Source organism: Rhincodon typus, chromosome 5, assembly GCF_021869965.1.
Source record: "Rhincodon typus isolate 14 chromosome 5, sRhiTyp1.1, whole genome shotgun sequence".
NCBI lineage: Eukaryota > Metazoa > Chordata > Chondrichthyes > Orectolobiformes > Rhincodontidae > Rhincodon > Rhincodon typus.
In genome coordinates this window covers 20,262,163-20,286,143 of record NC_063336.1, presented here as the reverse complement: position 1 = coordinate 20,286,143, position 23,981 = coordinate 20,262,163, and the positions used below count along the sequence as shown (strand labels likewise).

At 41.6% G+C, this 23,981-nt stretch overlaps 1 long non-coding RNA gene across 1 annotated transcript in view; it reads right to left on the bottom strand.

Annotated features, from left to right (window-relative positions):
- Positions 1–332: 332 nt before the first annotated feature.
- Positions 333–23,981, bottom strand: part of LOC125483120 — a 43,267-nt gene continuing 19,618 nt past the window's right edge. Inside the window, exon 2 of the long non-coding RNA XR_007262088.1 lies at positions 333–537. This is a non-coding gene — a long non-coding RNA (uncharacterized LOC125483120). The remainder of the gene's footprint in view (positions 538–23,981) is intronic.

Genomic DNA, 23,981 nt, shown 5'->3' with positions numbered 1-23,981 from the left:
CTGCCAAAATTAGCACTTTCATAAGATAGTAACATGTCAGCACATGAATACTCCTTTCATGATGGTAGTTCATTTTGTGTTTGTGTGCAATACTAATTTGTTCAAAAATAGGCCTCAAATTCAAGACTCTTTGAATAAATCTTAAATCATAATGAAAGAGACAAAAAGGTATACCTCTAAGTATACAAATATCTCCTTTTACAACATTTAGAAATGATACAGAGGTATTCAAGCAGAACAGTATTCCTGTTCAAATAATTCCCCATATCAGGGAGGAACATGGTTTGGCCAGATCTGATTTTAAGAACAATGCAAATCAAACTCAACCAATATCAAAATATGAATGCAGTCACACCAGCTGAGGTTGACCTTTTTATTGAAAAGTGCAGTACAGCAAAATTAATTTTCATATGCATATTCTGCTGTATTTTAAAACAAGGAGCTTCTTAAATCCACCAGGCAGAAAGTCTTGGGACCACACAATAGATAATAAGTCTCCTGGTCCTTAGTCCTGAAGAAGGTAAACAAACTTTCCACCTGTAATCAGATGAAAGAGAACCATTTCAAAATTCTTCATAGAAACCATTCTCCTCCTCTGCTTTCTGGATGAATAAAATCTTGAATATAAATGAGAATTGCATGGGTGTGAAGTTGAAACAGAGCTAACTATGTTCTAGTTTCAGCTAAACAATTCTCTGTTGCAACTGATCACGTTGCTAACTTACTGATGGAACTTTTGTGTTTGACTTACTCATTATATATAATTATACATGGAATAGGTATTTTTTGGAAGTCAACAAACGTCCAATGCTCTCTTTCAGACCCAACCATATCTGAATGAAGCTGGATGTGACAGTTTATTTATACTGCTGCTCAAATGTTTTTGAGGCAAGTGAAAAATGTAAATGGTCATAGGTGACTGATACTGTGCCACACATTACATTTCTTTCCAATCAGCTACAAAACTGCACTGATAAAATCCAAGAACAAGCTACATGAACACCTATTCAAATAGTGTACAGCATGTGCCAGTAGAGGCCAAATAAGACTTTAAAAAAATGTAATGAACAATATCCTAGCAACTTGCAACTGCCTATTCTAAAATAATATTTAGGATATTAGATATCGAAAGATATTGTGAAGGACACAGGAATTCTCCCTGGTGTCTGCATCAAATTTCTCCTTCAATCAAGTCACTAAACCAGACAGTTTGGTCATTATTATGTTGTCATTTGTGGTACCTTGCTGTGTGCAAATAGCTGATGGATTTTCCGCTTTAGAATAATGACTTTACTAGGAAGTATTTCATTGGCTGTAAAGCACTTTGGGACACCTTAATGTCATGCTAGGCACTCTGCAAGTGCAAGTTATTCCATTTCTTTAAAATTTGCAATGCTGTTAAATAAATACACCAGGACGCACATTATGTGAAACATTAATGCTAAATTTTGAAATAATTACCATACCCCTTTAAGTTTTGCAAAATTGATATTTGACGTAGATTCAAGTTTGGTTTACCAATTTGTATAGGTGTGTTTCAAAATTTCAACATCACCTGGATTTACTGCATTATCCTGATCTTAATTTATTGTTTAAAATAAACAAATTGTTAATGCCTTTCTCATTTTCTTACAAGGGCATGTTCTATCCAGATTGTTTTCAAGTTATTCAATTTTCTAATCATTTATTACAAACCAAGAAACAAGTTAGAAAAACTATTTCTAAATATGTTTTGCTAAGCTTTTTCACATTAATCTCTGGTTAATAACTCATGTTTTATATTTGCTAAAGGTCAGTCATTCTAAGGACTGCTAAGTTGATCCCTGTTACAAAAATGTACAATTGTTAAACTAAAATCTATTTATCCGCTAATTTATAATCTACTATCTCTTTTGATGAATTCTTAACGTATCCATCCAATTTATCTTCCTGTCCTATTAAATTTTTGTTCCAGAAATTGACAAAGACATAATCAAGTAAATTCAGCATCGGTTTTTTTTGAAGGGAGGTAGTAAATATTCAATTCTGTATTTCCAATTGGCTAAAAATATTTGCATTTAGCCAAACAAAATTCTGTTTTGGTCCTCCTATCAAAACATATGGTGCAAGCAAGCAGAAGAAACCATTTAAATTTTTATAGCATCTTCAATGTAGACAAACATCTCATAGGCCTTCTTAGGTCCATGGTTATAAAAATTGACACCAAGTCAAAGAAGATGTTAGAAGAACTCACAAACAAATAGCGTGGCTGAAGCATTAGGATTTAAACAGCACTTTAAAGGACTAGCGGTGTTTGAAAGAGGTAGCTGAAAGCATGGCTTCCAATGGAGGAACAAAAGGTGGTAGAAGGTGCATTGAAGACAGAAGTTGGAATTACAGAGACCTGATGATTGATGGGCTGGAGGAGGTTACTGAGATGACAGGATAAGGCCATGGAATCTGAGCAAAGGAAATAATTTAAAGTTTGTTTCCAAAAGAAAAATTCAAAGTATAAAATTACACAGAGATATAAATTAAGGAAATGTGAAAATCTGTGCCAATGCATTTCTTTGGAGGTGAGAATGAAATCAAATCTTTGGACCCAGAAAGGATATAGCAAGGTACTTTCTAAAGGTGAAAAGCCAAAAACTATGAAAGACAAAAAGACTTGGCCTCCCACTACATTATAATTAAAATGTCATGAACAAGTACAGAAAAAAAAATCAAAAATACTAATGAATGTTGGCCTTTATATCTGAAGAAACAGATTACAAGAGAAAACACCTGGAGTACTAGGAGAAGTTCTGGGCAACATACCTGAGGAAGGATATATCATTTTTGTACAGCACCAAATTCTAGGGAGAGACTCCACAAACTGATATAGCCTGGAATTTAGAAAGTTATGCAATGATTTGATCAAAGTTTTGAAGATGTTAAGGCAAACATAAAGAATAGATTGTGAGTAATTGTTCCTGCTGACCAGCATGCTATGGCTGGTATAAGGATGTATTAGTAAAACGTTAATGCCAGACCATCAGGAGCAAAGTTAGGGGAAAAAGTCTGTATGCAAAAGGGGTTAGACATTTGAAATGTTCTTCTGCAAATCACAATTGATACTAGATCAATTGCTAATTTCAAAATTAAATAGCCTAAGGCAGGAAGCAAATGGGACAAAGTCAGTATGGAGATCTGCCACAAATCTGCCATGGTCTTTTTGAATGACAGACAAGGCTTCAAGGATTAAAAGTTCTACAGTAGTTCTTAAATAGACTAGTGAATCTCTCTCGGCAATTCTGAAATACTGCACTATCAGACCCTCACCTGTGTGCGGCTGCTGATGGCAGATGTTCCAAGTTTTTGACAGTGTAATGCAGAATTAATTAGATTAGGATAATATGTAAAAGTAAAATACTGCTGAAAATCTGAAATAAAAACAAAAAATTCCGGAGAAACTCAGCAAATCTGGCAGGATTCTGGAAGGATTAGAATAAATTTTACTTTATTTTGTCACAATTTAAGTTAAAACAATATAAAATTAGCAAAGGCAAGAAAGTATTTAGGGAAATAGAGACAATAGGCTGAGGAAACATTTATTTGTTTAATTGTATTTTTATATAATTAATTACTTTATTGCTTCCATATTTTTGCTTGTTGCATTGTGACAAACAAATTTTACACGGTTCCAGCTTCACTCCAGAGAAACGTGCACATAATCTAGGCTGACAGTTCAGGGTATTATTGAGGGAGTGTTGCACTATTGGAGTAGTTGTACTCCAATTGAGGCATTGAACCAAGGTGCCATGTATTCTCTCAGATGAGCAAAAAAGATCCCCTATCACAATTTGAATAAAAGCAGGGGATTTGTCCATAGTATCCTGGCCATTATTTAACCTACATTTAGTGTTGCAAAAAACTGAATTATCCGGTCATTTTTGTTTGGCTGTTTTTGGAACTGTGCCATGCAAAAATCTAGCTAATATATTTCCCTGCTTTAGTGAAGTAACTACACTTGAAAAGTAATCTATTAACTGTACGTTGCTTTTTACAAGTCTTGCAGTTTTAAAAGGCATCTTGTAAATACATGAGCTTTTCTTTAGAAAATAGCTCAGCATGATTAATTTCCCTGTGCTTGTCAGCAATGGAATGGTTTATTCTTTCACTCAACAATCACTGAAATTAAATATAAGATGTAATGCACCATCATTGTAAATTTATTTGCTTCTCTACATGCAGCTAAAAGACTTTTTGTGAAGGAAGATTTTCTTAGAGGGGTCTATCGGATAGGTATTATTAATACATTGAGGTTTTAAAGTATCATTTCCCTTTCATACAAATTTTCTGCCAATCAGAACAGGTAGAATTTAGAGTCAGCAAGGAACAATGTAATACATTACAAAAACAGTTCCTCGCAAATGAGACTAATTCATTCCTTGCCTCAATCACTAATACACACATTCATACATTAAACCACAAAAGACAGGATATTTTGTCTATCAGATCTACATGACACTTTTTATCCACACAAGCCTAAATTTAATCCCATACTCTCAGTTTTGATTGCCTTACTGTTTTAACATCATTTTCTTTTATCTGATTTCCTTATTAACAAGAATGCACTGTTTTTAACTTTTACAAGCAAACCACTTTCTATGCAAAGAATAATTCTCTAATTTTCCCCTAAATGATTGATCTTCACCTTGTACCCTGTTCATATCATTTCACTCACCAGCAGAAACTTTTTTCTGCTATTTACCTTCTTAATCTTGGAAAATTTTACCAAATAACTTCTAAACTTGTGTAAATGCTTCACGTCTCAAAAATGCATTCAATGCTGCAAACTTTTATCTTTAACAATATCTAGTCAACTTATGCTACGTGTTCAGAGATAAAGAAATCCAGAAGTGAGATCAGAGCCACTGTCCTTGACATTAAGGCTGCACTTTGTAGTGATTGCAGTGAGGTCAGCCAGGTGGAACTTACAGAATATGAATTCCCTGATTGGGGCTGTTAATCTGGTCCAATGAGGGAGTCCTGGCTGACAGATATAAACAGGAGTGTCAGAGGTTCTGTTCACCCTGAGAACTGGCTCTGAGGAAACTGGATCAGTGTCAAGGACTTCCACTTGTAAATAAATGGTGACTTGGTGACAGGATACTGGCCTTTGTGGAGTGATTTCAGTGGCAATGAGAGAAAAGCATGGTCCTGAAGAAATTTGCTCGCAACAGTTGTCTTTCAGTTAGGGTAAGAATTTCTAGTATCATGCCGTTAGTTGGAAAGCTTGACCTGTTCAATCCTGCCACTGAAGATTGGGCCAAGTGTATGGAAAGTATGCATTATCTTTTCCGGGCAAATTACATTGGGGCAAATGAAAAGCAATGAGCAATTTTCCTGACAGCTTATGAACCCACAGCTTTTTTGATTATTAGGAGCCTAATGTACCCGGAGGTATCAGATACTAAAACTTTTTAAGAGTTGACAGATTTAGTTAAGGAATATTACGACCCCAAGCCGCCTCTAATTCTGAGTATTGCTTTTACTCAGCAATTCAAGAACCAGGGGAATTCATAATAGGATTTTTGGCTAGGTTAAGATGACTGGCAGAGGCATGTGACTTTCCTTTAACACTTCAGGAGATGCTGACAATTTGGTATGTGGGATTAAAGATGTAACCATGCAAAAGCACCTACTAGCTGAAGCCCGGATGAACTCCAACAAGCACTACAACTGGCTTTATCATTGGAAAATGTGTTAAGTGCAGCATATGAGTTCCAGGGTATTCATATACCAGCTTAGCTGAGCTCAGAGAACACCAGTGAGTGAAGGCAATTGCATAGCCTCACTCAAGGCATATCCTGAACAAAAAGGGACTCTAGGTCAGACCACAGCAAAATAAAACCAAGCCTCAGCCAAATAGTTAAAATTTTCTTCAGGATTTTAGCCGACAAACCATTGTAGTTGCTACTGGTACATGGACTCAAGACTGCAAAATAGTCTCACTGGATCTAAATTGAGTAAGAGAACTCGGGCTGGTATCCAGGAGAGTGCACACTCTGGAAAGTCCACCTATATTTGGTCTGGAACAGTTAAATTGTTTAGCAACATCCAGATCAGAACCGATCAAATAAATGTCTGGTTAAATGATCACCCAGTATTAATGGAGCCCAATATTAGCATGCAGAATACTAGTGACTGCAGAACTAGTCTTTAACAAAATCTGCTTTGGACTCCAACTCTTAAGTTTACAGAAGACTTCTGCCAGACTGAGAACCTATACCAGGAAACCTTTACATATTAAAGGGTACAACTTTGGTTCCGGTCTTTTATGAGAAGCAGCTGGTTCAGTTACCACTGACTGTAGTGAAAGACTCGAACCTTAGCTTGATGGGGCAAAATTGGTTGAGGAAGTTTCACCAACATTAGCTCAACATTTTTCTATTAGAAAAATGAGCAAAGTCCTAATTAAATATGTGGAAATTTTTCAGGAAGGTCTAGGTCAAGGGAGCCAAGGTTAGCTTGCATTCCATTATTCTGCAAGGCCCACCCAGTGCGATTTGCTTTACAGGTAAAAGTAGAGGTGGTAATCAGAAGGCTGGAAAATGAAGGAATCATCAAGCCAGTACAATCTGTGGAATGAGCAGCACTGGTCATATTGATTGTGAAGCACAACAGATCGGTTCACCTTTGTTGGAATTTTAAACTAATGACAAACCCGTTTTCACAGCTGAATATATGCCTAATCCCTCTCAGAGTATCTGTATGCCAAGCTGGCAGGGGGAGCTGTCCTTCACGAAGCTGGACATGAGCCATCTATATTTACAATTGCAGTCAGATGCAGATCCCCAGAAGAGTAGTACAATTAATATTCTTAAGGGTTTGTACCGATATACAAGACTGCCATTTGGGGTATCAACAGCCTTTGCTATTTTTCAGTGGACGATGGAGAATATTTTACAAGGTCTATTCCAGGTCGCCATTTGTTTAAATAATGTGCTAATAACGGGGAAGACCAATAAAGACACTTGAAGTATTTGGACATAGTCCTTTACATGTTTCTCTCAGAAGAGCGTACACCTTAGAAAAGACAAATGTGTGTTCCAGGTACCCCAGGTCACCTAGTTGGGCCTCAGAGTCGACTAGACCAGGTTACACACATTGGAAGATAAAGTGAGGGCAATCAAAGGTGCCCTGGTTCCCACGTCCGTACCAGAGCTTAGGTCTTTCTTTGGATTGATGAATTATTATGGAAAGTTCATACATAACCTGAGCTCCATTCTGGCACCTTTGCATCAACCCTTAAAGGGATAGCCTTGGAAATCGTCATTTAGCCAAGCTTTGGTTTCAGGGAAGTGAAGAAACAGTTACCGTGCTCTAAAGACCAGTGAATTTGCAGGAACAAGAGAGATGGTGAGCTGTCCTCTGTGAATGAGTAAGAAACGGTTCAGGAGGCTACGGTCGCTGAGAGTCGTTGCATGGACATGATGCACACACTATGATCCCAAGTGAGATCTGGTATCGACATGCAAAGCCTCCCTGTACGGCATTGGAGTAGTATTAGCTCATAGATGCAGATAGAGACCACTGACAAAGGATGTCACACCACTAGACCAAGTCAGCTGGACCCAATTGCATGCTGGGTGGATGCTGTGTCCCAAGTGAAAGAGAAGTCCAGCAACGCAGGAATGTGAGTGATCTTCTGCACTCTGTAAAGCTAAGTGTCACTATCTCCTCTCCACCGTCTCACACCCACGGGGCCACCACTCACTTTAACTCTTTCATAGCATACACATCTCACCAAATCGCACAAGCTATAACTCTCACCATTGCATGCATCATGTCTATGCAACTACTCTCACCGACCTCAGCCTCCTGAACCATTTCTTACTCACTTACTGAGGACAGTTTATCATCTCTCTTGTTCCTACAAATTCACTGAACTTCCATGCAGTTTCATCAGTTCCTCCCTTTGTATCTTTGCAGACTGATGTACATCTGTTGGGGTGCTGATGAGACATGCAAGCACTTGGCTTGCAGAATTAACCTTGGAATTAAATGTTGCCTAATGTTAATTGTCATAAAAACCCATGTCCTGGTCGACCCATTGTCTCTGCCTGCTCCTGCCCCATCGAACTTATCTCGACTCCATTTTCTCCCCCTTGGTCCAGAAACTCCCCACTTATGTCTGTGACACCACCCACGCCCTCCAACTCCTCCAAAACTTCCGATTCCCTAGTCCCCAACACCTCATCTTTACCATGGACGTCCAGTCCCTATACACTTGCATTCCCCACGCAGATGGCCTAAAGGCCCTCCACTTCTTCTTGTCCCGCAGGCCCGACCAGTCCCCCTCCACTGACACCCTCATCTGCTTAGCTGAACTCGTCCTCACCCTTAACAACTTCTCTTTCAATTCCTCCCACTTCCTACAAAGGAGGTGGCCACAGGTACCCGCATGGGCCCAAGCTATGCCTGCCTCTTTGTAGGTTACGTGGAACAATCCCTCTTCCGTACCTACACCGGCCCTAAACCCCACCTCTTCCTCCGTTACATTGATGACTTTATCGGTGCTGCCTCGTGCTCCCATGAGGAGCTCGAACAGTTCATCCACTTCACCAACACCTTCCACCCCAACCTGGACTATCTCTGACACCTCTCTCTCCTTTTCTGGACCTCTCTGTTTCCATCTCTGGCAACCACCTAGAAACCGATATCCATTTCAAGCCCACCGACTCCCACAGCTACCTAGAATATACCTCCTCCCACCCACCTTCCTGCAAAAATGCCATCCCCTATTCCCAACTCCTTCGCCTCCGCCGCATCTGCTCCCAGGATGAGGCATTCCACTCCCGAACATCTCAGATGTCCTCGTTTTTCAAGGACCACAACTTCACCCCTCAGTGGTCAAGAACGCCCTCGACCGTGTCTCCCGCAACTCATCCCTCACACCTCCTCCCTGCAATAACAACCAAAACAGAATCCTCCTCGTCCTCATGTACCACCCCACCAACCTCCAACGCATCATCCTCCAACACTTCCGCTATCTGCAATCCGATCCCACCATCAAAGACATTTTTCCCTTCCCACCCTTATCTGCTTTCCGGAGGGACCACTCTCTCCGTGACTCCCTTGTCCGCTCCACACTCCCCTCCAGCCCCACCACACCTGGCATTTTTCCCTGCAACCGCAGCAAGTGCTACACCTGCCCCTACATCACCCCCCTCACAGGCCCCAAGAAGACTTTCCACATTAAGCAGATGTTCACCTGCACATCTGCTAATGTGTATACTGTATTCACTTTTCCTGTTGTGGCCTCCTCCGCTTGGGAAACCAAGCGGAGGCTTTGGGACCACTTTGCGGAACAGCTATGCTCGGTTCGCACTAAACAACTGCACCTCCCAGTCGTGAACCATTTCAACTCCCCCTCTCATTCCTTAGACGACATGTCCATCCTGGGCCTTCTGCAGTGCCACAACGATGCCACCCGAAGGTTGCAGGAACAGCAACTGATATTCTGCTTGGGAACCCTGCAGCCCAATGGTATCAATGTGGACTTCACAAGCTTCAAAATCTCGCCTCCCCCTACCGCATCCCAAAACCAGCCCAGCTTGTCCCCGCCTCCCTAACCTGTCCTTCCTCCCACCTCAAGCCCCACCCCCATCTCCTATCTCTTACCCTCATCCCGCCCCCTTGACCTGTCCGTCCTCCCTAACTCCCCACCTACACTCACCTTTACTGGCTCCACCCCCGCCTCTTTGACCTGTCTGTCTCCTCTCCACCTATCTTCTCCTTTATCCATCTTCTATCCGCCTCTCCCTCTCTCCCTATTTATTTCAGAATCCCCTTCCGCCTCCCGCCCCCCCACCCCCCACTTCTGAAGGAGGGTCTAGGCCTGAAACGTCAGCTTTCCTGCTCCTCTGATGCTGCTTGGCCTGCTGTGTTCATCCAGCTCTACACCTTGTTATCTCTAGTTCACTTTTGCCCTTTACCATCCTTACCTTGTCTGAACTGCATGTGACTCTGGATCTACAGAAATGCAGTCGATTCTTTCCTACTCTCTAGGCAATAAATGCTGCCTAGCCAGTGATCCCTGCATCTCATGAGTGAACAAAAAGACTTGTTATGGCACTGGAGGCCATTTGGCCCATCAAGTCCATGCCTGCGCACCAAACAATTCCTCTGCTCTAACAGCATAATCCTAAAAGTTTATTTCCTCTAATGCCTATCCAATTTTCTTTTAACATCATTTGTAAGTACTGTTTCCACTATCCTCATGGGCTTGGGGTTAGTGTACTGATTAAGAACAATCATGGGATACTACAGAAATCAGAGCTTGGACCCCAGCTATATGAATGATTTAAATGAAGAAACTAAATTTAATGCATCCAAACTCACAGACAACACAAAGCTGGGTGTGAGGGTGAGTTGTGAGGAGAATGCAGAGATACTTCAGTGTAATTTGGACAAGTTGAGTGAGCGGGGAAATGCATAGCAGGTGAATGTGGAGAAATGTGAGGATATCCACTTTAGCAGCAAAAACATGAAGGCAGATTATTATTTGAATGGCAGTAGGTTGGGAAAGAGAGAGATGCAACAAGACCTGGGTGTCCTTGTTCACCAGTCACTGAAAGTAAGCATACAAGTGCAGCAGGGGGTTAAGAACGCAAATGGTATGTTGGCTTTCATGGCAAGTGGACAGGACCTTGGTGAGACCACACCTTAAGTACTGTATGCAGTTTTGTTCTCATCTGAGAATGTTTTAGCTATGGAGGGAGTGCAGCCAAGGTTTACCAGCCTGATTCCTGGAAAGGCGGGATTTATGTATGAAGAGAGACTGGATCAGTTAGGACTACAGGTAGAGTCATCATAGTCTTACCAGATCATAGGACTGGCAAGAGACTGATGGCGCTTTAACCTAAGGGTCAGATGCCTCAATCGAGAGGAAAGGTTGAGAAGGACAGTCCTTCATGGTAACCTCAGCCTGTGTGGGAATTGAACCATGCTGTTGATGTCACTCTGTATCACAAGCTAGCCATCCAGCCAACTGAGCTAACCAAACCCCAATTAGCATTATATTCACTGGAGTTTAGATTACATGCTAACAGGGCTAGGCAGAGTAAACACAAAGGCTGTTCCTGATGACTGGGAAGTCTAGTTTAAGGATACCAAGCAGGCTATTTTGGACTGAGATGAGAGAGTGATGAGCCTGTGGAGTTCTACACCGCAGAAAGTAGATGAAGCCAAAACACTGAATGTTTTGAAAAAGGAAATTGATACAGTTCTTAAGGCTAAAGGGATCAGAGTACATGAGGAGAAAGCAGAAGCAGGGATTGAGTTTGATTATTAGCCATGATCACACTGAACGGTGGAGCAGACTCAAAGGTCCAAATGACCTACTTCCACTCATGTTTTCTACTGAGGCAGTGAGTTCCAGGTCATTAACACTCAGCGTGGAAAGCAGTGAAAATCTACTTCTACTGCCATCTTCAAAGATCTGTGTACATACATCTCAGTTCTATCTGTTCCCTCATACCAGTTATCTTAAATTGTTGCTGTCAATCTTTCTCCGAAAATGTATTACTTTCCATTTCTGCATTAAGTGTCATCTGCAATGTGCATGATTGGCCAACAGCTCTAGAAGTCCCAGCAGTGCCAGAATTCAGCAATGAGTGCTGCTTTGACTGGAAGAAGTCCAATGGTGTACATCAATGCTGCCCAGAACCACAGGTCTGGAGGATATTTGGGCAGGAACTTTTAAAAGCATTAGTGAGAATAGTACCATCGATTCAAGTTGTGCTCCTGGTTACTTACTCTTTTTTTGCAGCCAGCTGCTCCTCACAAAAAGATGGCTGTCCTTGAACTTCTCAAGCGTAATTAAGGATGGGCATCAAATGCTAGACACTCACATCCCATGAAAGGACAAATAGGTATATGGAGTTAGATTGCAAATAGCAATGATATCATAGAATGGTAGATCAGGCTGGAGGTGTTAAAAGGCTTACTCCTCTACTTGAAACACTGGAGTAGGCCATTTGGCGAGTTCCAGGTGATTACCATTCATTGCATAAACCGCACCCCCATTCCCCGCCATTCCCTTTATATCTTTGCACAAAAGCTTTAGTCCATTTCCCCAAGTCTGTGTATTATATTAGAATGGGAATACTATTTCCAATCTATATTATTCAAACCAGTCATATGTTTCTATATTTCTTTTAGAAAAATTCTGAGTACAATAATTCTTGTTACTTTGCATAACCATCACATACCAATAAGGATCATTAGGTAGTTATATTGCTCATATAAAATACGTATTATTCACAAGTTTATTGAGTTTCCATTCTAGTGTCAAAGAATTTCCCAAAAAATCATGTTTTATTTGGAATACCAGTTTCACTTGGAATAAGAACTGTTAAAGACCAGTTAAGCAAGATGACAGCCTAGATGTACAAGTAAGGCACCCACCAAGCCAATAATGCTGTCACAAAGATCAAGTCTGAGGTTCTCAACCATTTTGCCAATGCACTGCTAAACTGCGCAAAATCTGCAAATTATACTTGCTTGTCTAATCCACTGTCATTGCATAACTGTGCTCGTCATTACACAAGATGAACATGGACTAGTTTGGACCATGTAGATAAAAGGGTTAAGGAATTACTGAGGCTTTTTTTTTGCGTGAAGCCCCTGAAGTTACAATTATATATAACACTAGACAAGGCTGTTTGACTTTAAAAACAAAGTCCAGATACATTTTTAAATTTAAATTTTCTTGTTTAAAATACAAAAAAGCACACAGTGTATACTTGTATCTTCTGCAAAGATATCTTTATAGATATGTTATCTTCATGGAATACAAGTGAGCAAAATATTAGCCATGTTCTCTGTTCAATTAGAAAATCACGTCAGCAAGTGAAAATTCTATCCTGAGCAGTATTTGAAAGGGTGCTTACTGTAAATAAAATTCAAAAAACTGAAAATAGTGCACGTTTTACTCCAAAACACAACCGTGTTTCTATTCCCATGGATAAGTAGTTTATTACTTTTCTGGTTTTGGATATATATTCATTTGCAATTAAACATTGGTAATTGTCCAGTCAATTGTCTTCTTTCCAGTTAATTTCTCCATTTTTGTTTTGGAAGACCCAGAGTTTCACATGTTAATTATTCCACAGTAAATCATTGAAGTGCCCATTAATTACTGCTGATGCATGCTTTCCAACTACAATTCTTCAGGTAGGATCAGTTCTTGCAATTCTGATCAGGACTGGGAACGCTCCAGTGATCTTTCCAGCTCTGACCCAGAAATTCTTTAAGCTTGAGGAGCCTGGTAAAAATCAACTAACTAAACAAAGTTAGATGATTGAATCTGGGGTTTTGATTTTTGTTTGGCCCCATGTTCCTGTTTTCAGGCTGACTCCAAAAATTGGAGAGATTGGAGGAAACTATTAGGCTGTCAAGATGTGAAAGATCATTGGACTTTGTAGCAACCAGACAGCTGATTAGTTGCCAGTATTTAGGACTAATAGTTGCTGGTGATTACGTATTAGGACTTGGAACAAGGAAGCCTTGGGCTCCCAACAGCTATCAGCTAAACTTGGTGGTACCAAGTTAAGGAGGAGGCTGTTGCAGTTGCCTGTATAATACTTCCTGGATACATTGGCTGAAGGATCACCTATGGGAAAGGTGGTGAGTCTCAAGGGGAGAGGAGGCCATGGAATCGGACACCAGGGAAGAGGAGTGATTCTCAGTGGCACCCCCTGCCAGCTCTACATCCAGTTCCTCGTTTGTGCATTAATTAGTGCAGATCAAGGGACCACAAATCCCCAATCATGACTGACTACCTGCACTCACTGGTTAACTGGTTTGGTAGGCAGACTCTTTTCTCATCCTGCCTAGAAGTTGAAATAATTTCAGCCAAGGCAAGAACAGGCCCTTAAGTCGTCAGTAAATGACTTTTTAAGGGACTCAATGGAAGTAATGTGTGAAGATAGAGTTGGATCTTTCCACCTAGAATTTAAGGCAGATTTCTGGTACACCACAATCCTGCCTAATGAAGTTCTCTTACAGCATCTGGATAGGAAGTTTCCATCCACAGCACTTTTGAGTCACTGAAACAAGTAGGCAGCCTACTTCTAAGTGTTCTGAACCAGCCCACTGTCGTACTTCAAGAGAGCTGCATAGTATTCTCTTTCAGGTTTTCACTCTAACTTTGCACAGCACCACCTGGTCTCTCCACAGTAAATATCAAAGATCAGCTAATTTAGACTTAAGCCTGAATTCCATTATTCTGTGACAATACAGTGGTGCACCAATGCATTGTTCTTCCAATTATTTTAAACATTAGTATCAACTTCAAGGAAAAACCTGTTTGGTATAACTTAGAACAAAATATGAATACTGCAGTTAAAACCTAGGCAGCTCAGTGATATTAGCAGTTGGATGCTAACTGCATTAATATTATGTTGCTATCACTGCTAGTATGTATTTTAAACAAATATTTGTTGATGCCCACATTAAAACGCTGGAAGAGTCAACCGTCTGTAGCTGTTTACCCCTTCAGTCTCCATGGAGCAATCTAGTCAATCCCAGTACCACACACAATTTCTGCAACCCAGCAAACCTATCTCCCTCAAGCGCCCACACAATTTCTTTTGAAATCACTGATCGTTTCTCAATCCATCACCCTGTGGATGCTGAGTTCCAGGTCATTATCACACACTGCATAAAAGGTTTCTTCCTCACATTGCCCCTGCATCTTTTACCCAAGACCTTAAATCATTTTCCTCTGGTGCTTGTATCATCGACTAAAGGGAACAGGTTTTCCTGGTCTACCTTGTCTAAGCTGGGCATAATTTTCTCTACCGACAAACATACGAACAAGGAACAAGAGTAGGCCACACAGCCCTTTGAGCCTGCTCCACCATTCAACAAGGTCATAGCTTATCTGATTCTAACCTCACTTCTACATTCCTGCATATCCTCGATAGTCTTTCATCACCCCCCACCCACCCCGTCCCCATAATCAAGAATCTGTCTACCGCTGCCTTAAAAATATTTGAAGATTCTGCATTCTACATTTTGAGGATGGAAATTCCAACCCTGTGATAGAAAGATATCCTGATCAGTCTTAAATGGGTGACCACTTAATTTTAAATCATGGCCCCTAGTTCTAGACTTTCCCACAAGAGGAAGTTTCCTTGCCACATCTACCCAAGTCAAGTCCCCTCAGGCTCTTATATGTTTCAACTAACTCAGTGTCCTCTGACTCTTATGAACTTCAAAGGATAAATAATCGATCCTATTTAGCCTTTCTTCAAAAGGCATTCTGCTCATTCCAGGAATTAGTCTAGCAAAGCCTCTCTGAACTGCTTACAATGCATTAACATCCTTCTGTAAGTATAGTGGCCAGTATTGCACACGGTACTCCAGGTCTGGTCTCATCATTGCCCTGTACAACTGACAGATAATCTCTCTACTCTAGCAACTAATTCCCCTTGCAATCATAAATAACATTCTATTAGCTTCCCTGATTACTTGCTGTACCCGCATTGCAACCTTCTGTGATTCATGCACTAAGATACCCAGATCTCTCTGCATCTCAGATCTGTAACCTCTCATCATTTAGATAAGTTTTTATTATTCCTTACGTCAATTTCACACTTTCCCATATTATACTCCATTTGCCAGGTCTTTACTCATTTGCTTAACCTATAAATAGCTCTTTATAGGTCCACATGTCCTTTTCACAACTTACTTTCCTACCTATCTTTGCATCATCATCAAATTTAGCTACCATATCTTCAGTCCCTTCATCCAAATCATTGATTGTAAAGAGCTGAGGTCCTAGCACCGACCTCTGTAGCATACCAATCATGACTTCCTGCCAACCTGAAAAAGACCAATTTATCCTTACTCTCTGATTCTTGTTAGCCAGCCAATCTTCAATCCATACCAATTTGTTAGCCCAACACCGTGAGCTTCTATTTTACACAATAACTTTGGATATGGTACTTTATCAAATGCCTTCTGGAAATCTAACTTAAATTCATTCACTAGTTTATCCTAGCACAAATTACTTCTTCAAAGATCTCCAATAAATTAGTTAAATATGATTTCCCTTTGACAAAACTGTGTTGACTCTGCCCGAGTGGCTGACTGTTTCCAAGCCCCTGAACTGGAATTGGAGGCTGCCCATGACTTACTGTGCTGTGAACCCCCTGACAGTAGGAAGCTCAGCTCTTTGATTTGAATGGAACCTGCTGGCCATACAGCTTTCTGCGCTAATGAGCCAAACAATATAGCTGTACTATCTGTCTGAAATCTCTGACTGAGGGGGTAAACCATAAAAAGATAAGGCAATGCAAGATAGGGATGTTGTGAGGATCCATTTAGCTTCAGAGTGAATGTAATGAAAGCAAGTGAACAGGCCAGAGCTGCAGCCTGGTCCAGTCCATGGGTTTGAGTGCAAAACGTCCTTGCAGCAGCATTGTAATGATAGGCTGAAGCAGCAACTAAGATGCAGCAGTAAAGCACAGGAGCATCTTGCAGGTGGATCGAAAATGTGCCATGTGGGTTCTTAGATGTTGGCACATGTTGAATGCCAATATTCATGGACATGGGATGTGCGTGTGGCCAGTGCCGATTGGGCATGCCCTGAGATGTTGATGCCTGGTCTCCAATGTGGAGATCAGAGCAAGAAGCAAGCAGAATTTGCCAAGAATCCGTTCTGACTTCTTGTGATAGAATCCTCAGCGTCTAGATTGTTTGGTGCATAAGGTACGTTAGGAATCTGCATATTAATGAGTTTAGACATGTGGTTAATAAGGTTGTTAACAAGCAATAAGCCCCCTTTACCACTGTCTAGTGAGAAATTTGCCTCCACTCCCAGCCGATGCATAAAATTTGCAGTGACAGGCTCAGATGTCAAGGTAGGCCCTTGCTGGACCTCTTGCCCGATTCTGCCTGACTCTCACGTTATTCAGGCTCCTTTAAGATTATGCCCCAAATGTCTGTTATCCTCCTATCTGAAAAATGTCTGTTTACTCTGACTGGCTTTTCCGTCCTTAAGTCATATATTTTTTAATCATTTGAACAATGACCATTCTATTCAATGAGCCACGATTTTGCTAACCATCCATATGGTACCTTGTCAAATACTTAAAATCCATGAAAGTAATATAAACCAAATTTCACCTTTTTGCTATTTCATCAAAAAGTTCAATTAGCTTGCCAAACACTATTTCATGCTGTATTCAAAGTTAACCTGCAGTACCTGCTTCAACACAACATTTACAGACAGCCAACACTGATGCCCTGCAAACAATTTTAATTTCACCTCACACACCTTGCTGCCACAACTTGATTTGATCCACTTCCTTTTAAATTTTGATATTGATATGCAAGTGTCACTTCTAGGCTAACATTTCTTTTTGCTCATTCATAGTTGCTTTAAACTGTTTGAACAAAATTAAGACTTGTTAAGTCTTGAGGATCAATCATTGGTATGAGATTGAAATCACATATATACTATGCCAGGCAAAGGTGGTAGATTTACATCCCTGACAAAGATTAGAGAACCAACTGGGCTTTAAGACAATCCAACAAATCTACAAGATAGAATTAAATGGCTGAAAAAGCTCGAGTGCGTGAATGGTCTGGACAAATTCTATGACAAATGTGTGGTCATCTGTTTGATGACACCAGCTTTTTAAATATTACAACAAATATGAGCAATTCCCAAAACGTCATGATGGAATTACAACACAACTTCTGCATATTCATTCAGGCCTTTGGAATAGGAGCTCAGAATCAAGATCACCGTACTACCATACTCATTAAATTCTTGAGCTTTGTTCCTCATAATCCACACTATCTTCACTTATCTCATATTCAAATACTCACATTTCCTCTCCTTCCCTGAGAAATGGAGACTTTTTATTGGAAACTAAACAGGAACGTTATAAGGACTTTTTAAGGCAGATTATTAGAATATGGAATACACCACATGTAATTGTTCAAATCAGCTGTTCAGAGAACTACATTAACTCAGAGGAAATAGTAAGAAATCAGGGAAATGTGATGGCACAACTTTGTAAGCTGCCAGCATGGCTTTGATGTCATGTGGCAACTGGCCTGGTTGGGTGCCAAAATTTCTATGTCAAACACTATAAATCCGAATTGTAGATACACTCATTCCACACTGACCATAGCAATTCAAAGTTGTTTGCCACCAAGGTTAATTAAGGGTGGACAATAAATTCTTGACAGCAAAGCTTACATTCTAATACTGAAAAATAAAAATTGCAAGTACCCTCACAAGAAAAATCAAGTTGGAAGTAAAGCCCATTTCCTAGGACTTCTGATGAATCTATACCTGTTTGCAGTCCATCATGTGCTTGCTTATGTCAAGAGTAGCTTTTGGAACAGTGAGGTAAGAGTGAGAGTGACTGCCTTTGACATCAATTTGTCCGAGTATGGCATCAAGAAGTTCTAGCAAAATTGCAGTCAATAGGAATCTAGGAAAGTTCTCTGCTGATTGGAGTCATACTTTACACAAAGGAAGGGGTTGTGGTTGTTGGACGTCACCCATCTCAGCTCCAGGATATTTTGGCAGGAGCTCCTCAGAGAGTATCCTAGACCCAACCATCTTCCACTATTTCATCAATGGTCATCCTACCATCACAAGGCAGAATTGGGGAAGTTCACTGATGTTTGCACAATGTTCACGACATTCACGACTCCTCAGATACTGAAGCATTCCATGTCCAAATACGGCAAGAGCTAGACAATATTCAAGCTTGGGCTGACAAATTGTCAACTAACATTCGTTCTACACAGGTACCATAACTAACCATCTCCAATAAAAGAGAATCTAACTATTGCCCCTTGACATTTAATGGCATTACTATCAATGAAACCTGCACCGTTAAAATACCGGGGGCTACCATCAACCAGAAATTGAACTGGACTAGATATATAAATATTACAGCTTCAAGAGCAGGTCACAGGCTAACAGTCCTACTGTAAGTAACTATCCTCCTGATTTCCCAAGTATTGTCCACCATCTACAAGGCACAAATCAGGAGTGTGATGGAATGCACCACAACTATCTGAATTGAGTACAGCTCCAGCAACATTTAACAAGTTTGACATCATCCAGGACACATCAAGCCACTTGATTAGCAGCACATCCACGATCTAGGCGATAGTCTAGTGGTATTATTGTAAGACTATTAATCCAGAAACTCAGCTAATATTTTGGGGACCTGGGCTCAAATCCATAGCAGATGGTGGAATTTGAATTCACAAAAAATATCTGGAATTAAGAACCTTTTGATGACCATGAAACTATTGTCAATTGTCGAAAGACCAAATCTGGTTCACCAACATTCTTCATGGAAGGAAATCTGCCCTCCTCACCTGGTCTGGCCTACATGTGACTCCATACCAACAGCGATATGGTTGACTCTCAACTGCCCTCTGGGATGGGCCCAGCAAGCCACTAGGTTGTATCAATCACTACAAAGTCTCAATAAAGAAATAACACCAGGTGAATCATCTAGCATCAAAATAGGCACTGGAAAAGACAACACCAAAAACAGCCTGGTCAAACCTGCAAAGTCCTTCTTACTAATTTCTGAGAGCAAGTGCCAAAATTGGGAGAGCTGTCTCACACACTTGTGAAACAACAGCCCAACATAGTCATATTCATGGAATTATACCTTACAATGTCCCAGACACCACCATCACCATCCCTGGATATGTCCTGTCCGACCGGGAGGACAGACCCAGCAGAGGTGGCAGCAAAGTGGTATACAGTTGAGAGGGTGTAGCCCTACGATTCCTCAACACTGATTCTGGACCCCATGAAGTCTCATACATTCAAACAGACATGGGCAAGGAAACCTCCTGCTGGATACCTCGTATCATATTCCCTCAGCTGGTGTATCAGTAACTTTTCCATATTGAACAACACTTGGAGCAAGCACTGAGGGTGTCAAAGGTGCAAAATGCACTCTGGGTGGGGAAGTCAATATCCATCACCAAGAGTAGTTTGGTGGTGAATACTGAATTCCCAATCCAGAGTGCACTTTGCGCCTTTGCCACCCTCAGTGCTCCCTCCAAGTGTTGTTCAATATGGAGAAGTTACTGATACATCAGCTGAGGGAATATGGTACGAGGTATCCAGCAGGAGGATCAGCAACAGTACTGTCAATCAGGCTGGTCAGGTCCTAAAGGACACAGCCGCTAGACTGGGTCTGCAGCAGGTGGTGAAGGAAACGCTTAGATGGAAAGACATATCTGACCTCATCTTTACCAATCTGCCAGCTGCAGATGCATCTGTCCAAGAAAGTATCAGTAAAAGCGACCACCGCACGGATTCTGTGAAGATGAAGTCCCGCTTTCACATTGAGAAACCCCGCATTGCGTTGTGTGTATCACCGTGCTAAATGGGACAGTCTTCAAATAGATTGAGCAACTCAAGACCTGGCAATTATGAGGTATTTCAGAATAGAATAGCCTTTATCGTCACGTGCATTTGATTGAGTGCAGTGAAAAGTTTGTAATGTCGCTTCTCGGTGCCATCTTAAGTACTGGGTACCTAGGTACAGACACTTTTAAGTGTTACAGAATTGAAATAGTTAAAAAAATAGGCTAGCATGGGAATATACAGTTTAAGAGTCCAGAATGAGAATAAAAGTGTCTTTGAAGTGCTCAAGTTATACTCCTTTTTCACTAAGTCCGTGCCTGCTGGGCTTCAGATATCGAGGCCTCGTTGCCTCCATGTGTTGGCCTCCGTCCAGGACTCATCACTCCCAGCTCTGCCCGTGCACACTCTGCTCCCGCGTCGGCCACAGCTCGTTTCCGGGACTCAGCCTGCACTTGCTCTGCTCCTGCTCCTGGCTCAGGCTGCAACTCACATCTGGGACTCGGCCAGCACACGCTCTGCTCCACCTCCGGCCGCGACCTGCTTCTGGGACTCGGGCCCCCCCACTGCTCCTGGCCACGACTTGTCTCCCATACCAGGCTGGTCTTGGGCACTATTCTCTATTCACTCCAGGTAGGGTACTTTAAGAATTTAAAAGGTGGGGGAGGGGTAAGAAAACTGCAGCAAAAGGAGAAAAAGGAAAGAAAAAGGAGATGGTGAGCAGAAGAGCTCTGGCTGAAGCATCTTACTCTGCCACCATCCTAACTGGAGCTTCAGCTCTGGGCCATTGACAGCAGGAGAACTGTACTCCAGCATAACCTGCAATGTAACGGCCTTGCATATCCCCCCCCATCAAACATTACCATCAACTCCGGTTCAATGCACAGTGCAGAAGGGCATGCTAGTAGCAGCACTAGGTGTACCTAAACATGAGGCGTTAACCTGGTGAAGCTACCAAACAGGGCTACTTGAATGCCAAACGACATAAGCAACAAGTGATAAGACACAGCTAAGCAATCCCACATCCAATGGATCAGATACAAGCTCCACAGTCCTGACTCATCCAACTGTGGATGATGATCAACAATTAAACAACTCACTGGAGAAGGAGGCTCCACAACTATCCACATCTCAATGATGGAAGACCCTACTACATGAGTGCAAAAGATAAGGATGAAGCATTCGCAGCAATCTTCAGCTAGAAGTGCCAAGCGGATAATCTCTCTTGGCCTCTTCCAGTGGTCCCCAGCATCATACATACCAATCTTCAGCTAATTCGCTTCACTCCATGTGACATCAAGAAACGGTCAAAGTAACTGGACACTGAAAAGGCCATGGGCCCTGAGAACATTCCGGTAATAGTACTAAAGACTTATGCTACAGAACTTGCCGCTCCCCTAGCCAAGTACAGTTTCAGTACAGTTACATCATTGGCATCTACCAGACAACGTGGGAAATTGCCAGTTATGTCCTGTACACAAAAAGCAGGACAAATCCGATCCAGCCAAATATTGTCCCATCAATCAACTCTTATCAGTAAAGTGATGGAAGATGTCATCAACAGTGTTATCAAGCAGCACCTGCTCAGCAATAACTGTCTCAGTGACACCCAGTTTGTGTTCTGCCAGGGGATAGAATCATACTTGGCATATAGGAAGATGCTTGTAGTTGTTGGAGGTCAATCATCTCAGTTCCAGGTCACTTGTACAGGTGCTCCTTCGGGCCTAGGCCCAACTGTCAGCTGCTCCATCATAAGATCAGAAGTGGGGATGATTGTATAATGTTCAGCACTACTTACAACTCCTCAGATACTAGGGCAGTCCAGGTTCAAATGCAACATGATCTGGACAATATCCAGGCTTGGACTGCTAAGTTGGAAGTAACAATAGCACCACACAAATGCCAGGCTACGGCCATCACCAATAACAGACAACCTAGCTAACACCCCTTGACCTTCAATGGTGTTGCTGTCACTGAATCCCCCACTATCAATATCCTTGGGGCTACCATTGACTAGAAACTCAACTGGACTCACCATATAAACACAGTGGCTACAAGAACAGGCCAGAGGCAAGGAATATAACAGTGAGTAACTCATCTCCTGATCCCCAAAGTCTGTCCATCATCTCCAAGGCACAAGTCAGGAGTGTGACAGAATACTCACCACTTGCCTGGGTGGGTGCACTCCAACAACTCAAGAAGCTTGACACCATCCAAGACAACGTAACCCACCTGTCTGGCACCACACCTACAAGCATCTACTCACTCCTGAGACAGCATCTTCCAAACTCGTGACATTTCCATCTAAAAGGACAAGGGCAGCTGATACATGGGAACATCATCACCACCCACAAGTTCCCCTCCAAGCCACACAATATCCTTGGAAATATATTGTTGTTCCTTTGCTGTCATTGGGTCAAAATTCTGGAATTACCTCCGTAAGGGCAATGTGAGTCAACTCATGGCACATGGATTGCAGCGGTTCAAGAAGGCATCTCATTACCACCTTCTCAATGGCAATTAGACATAGGCAATAAATACTGGCCAGCCAGCGATGCCCACATCTCCCAAATGAATAAAAGAAATTTATCCCCTCCAGCAGCAGCATGTACACCATTCAAAAGATGTTCTGCAGAAATTCACCACAGGACCTTCCAAACCCACGATCATTATTATTAAGGACAAGCGAAGAAACTACATGAGAACGCACAGACACCTGCAAGGTCCCCTCCAAGCCATTCACCACCCTGACTTGGAAATATATCACTGTTCCCTTCAGTGTCGCTGGGTCAAAATTCTGGAAATTCCTTCCTACCTGCATAGTGGATCAACCTACAGCACATGAACTGAAGCAGTTCAAGATGGCAGCTCACCACCACCTTCTTAATGGCAATGAGAGTTAGGCAATAAACGCCAGCCCTGTCAGCATCACCCACTTCTCACGAGTCAATTTAAAGTGCATAACCTGTGTTTCAGTGGGCAACACTCTTGCCTCTGCATTACAAGACTGTTAAAGCCCCATTTCAGGGATGAGCATAATAATCCAGCCGCAACAAACAGGCCATGCTGCACTGACTGAGGTATCATCTTTTCAGAGAGTCTTTAAACTGGGTCCATGTTCTCTTTTCAGCAGTGTAAAACATTCCAATGACACCTTTTCAAAAGATGGGATTTCTTCTCAGTGTCCTGGCTAACATCACAAAAACATTATCTGATCAACATCGTATCGCTGAGTTTGGGAGCTGGATGCATGAACTGGCTGCCTTATTTCTCCCATTAATTGTTCAAAATGACTTCATTGTCTGTGGTGCACTTTAGGGTGTGCAAGGTTATGAAAGGCTGTCTACAAATAAACACTTTCCACTCAACTGTGCAGTTAAGTAGCTAGTGACTTTGGTATTTTGCTTGGCAGCAATAAGTACTATAATCAATCAAATTATTTTGATTAACATGAGTTAAATTAGTTGTTAGAGATAGTAGGAACTGCAGATGCTGGAGAATCCGAGACAACAAGGTGCAGGGCTGGATGAACACAGCAGGCCAAGCAGCATCATAGGAGCAGAGAGGCTGACGTTTCGGGCCT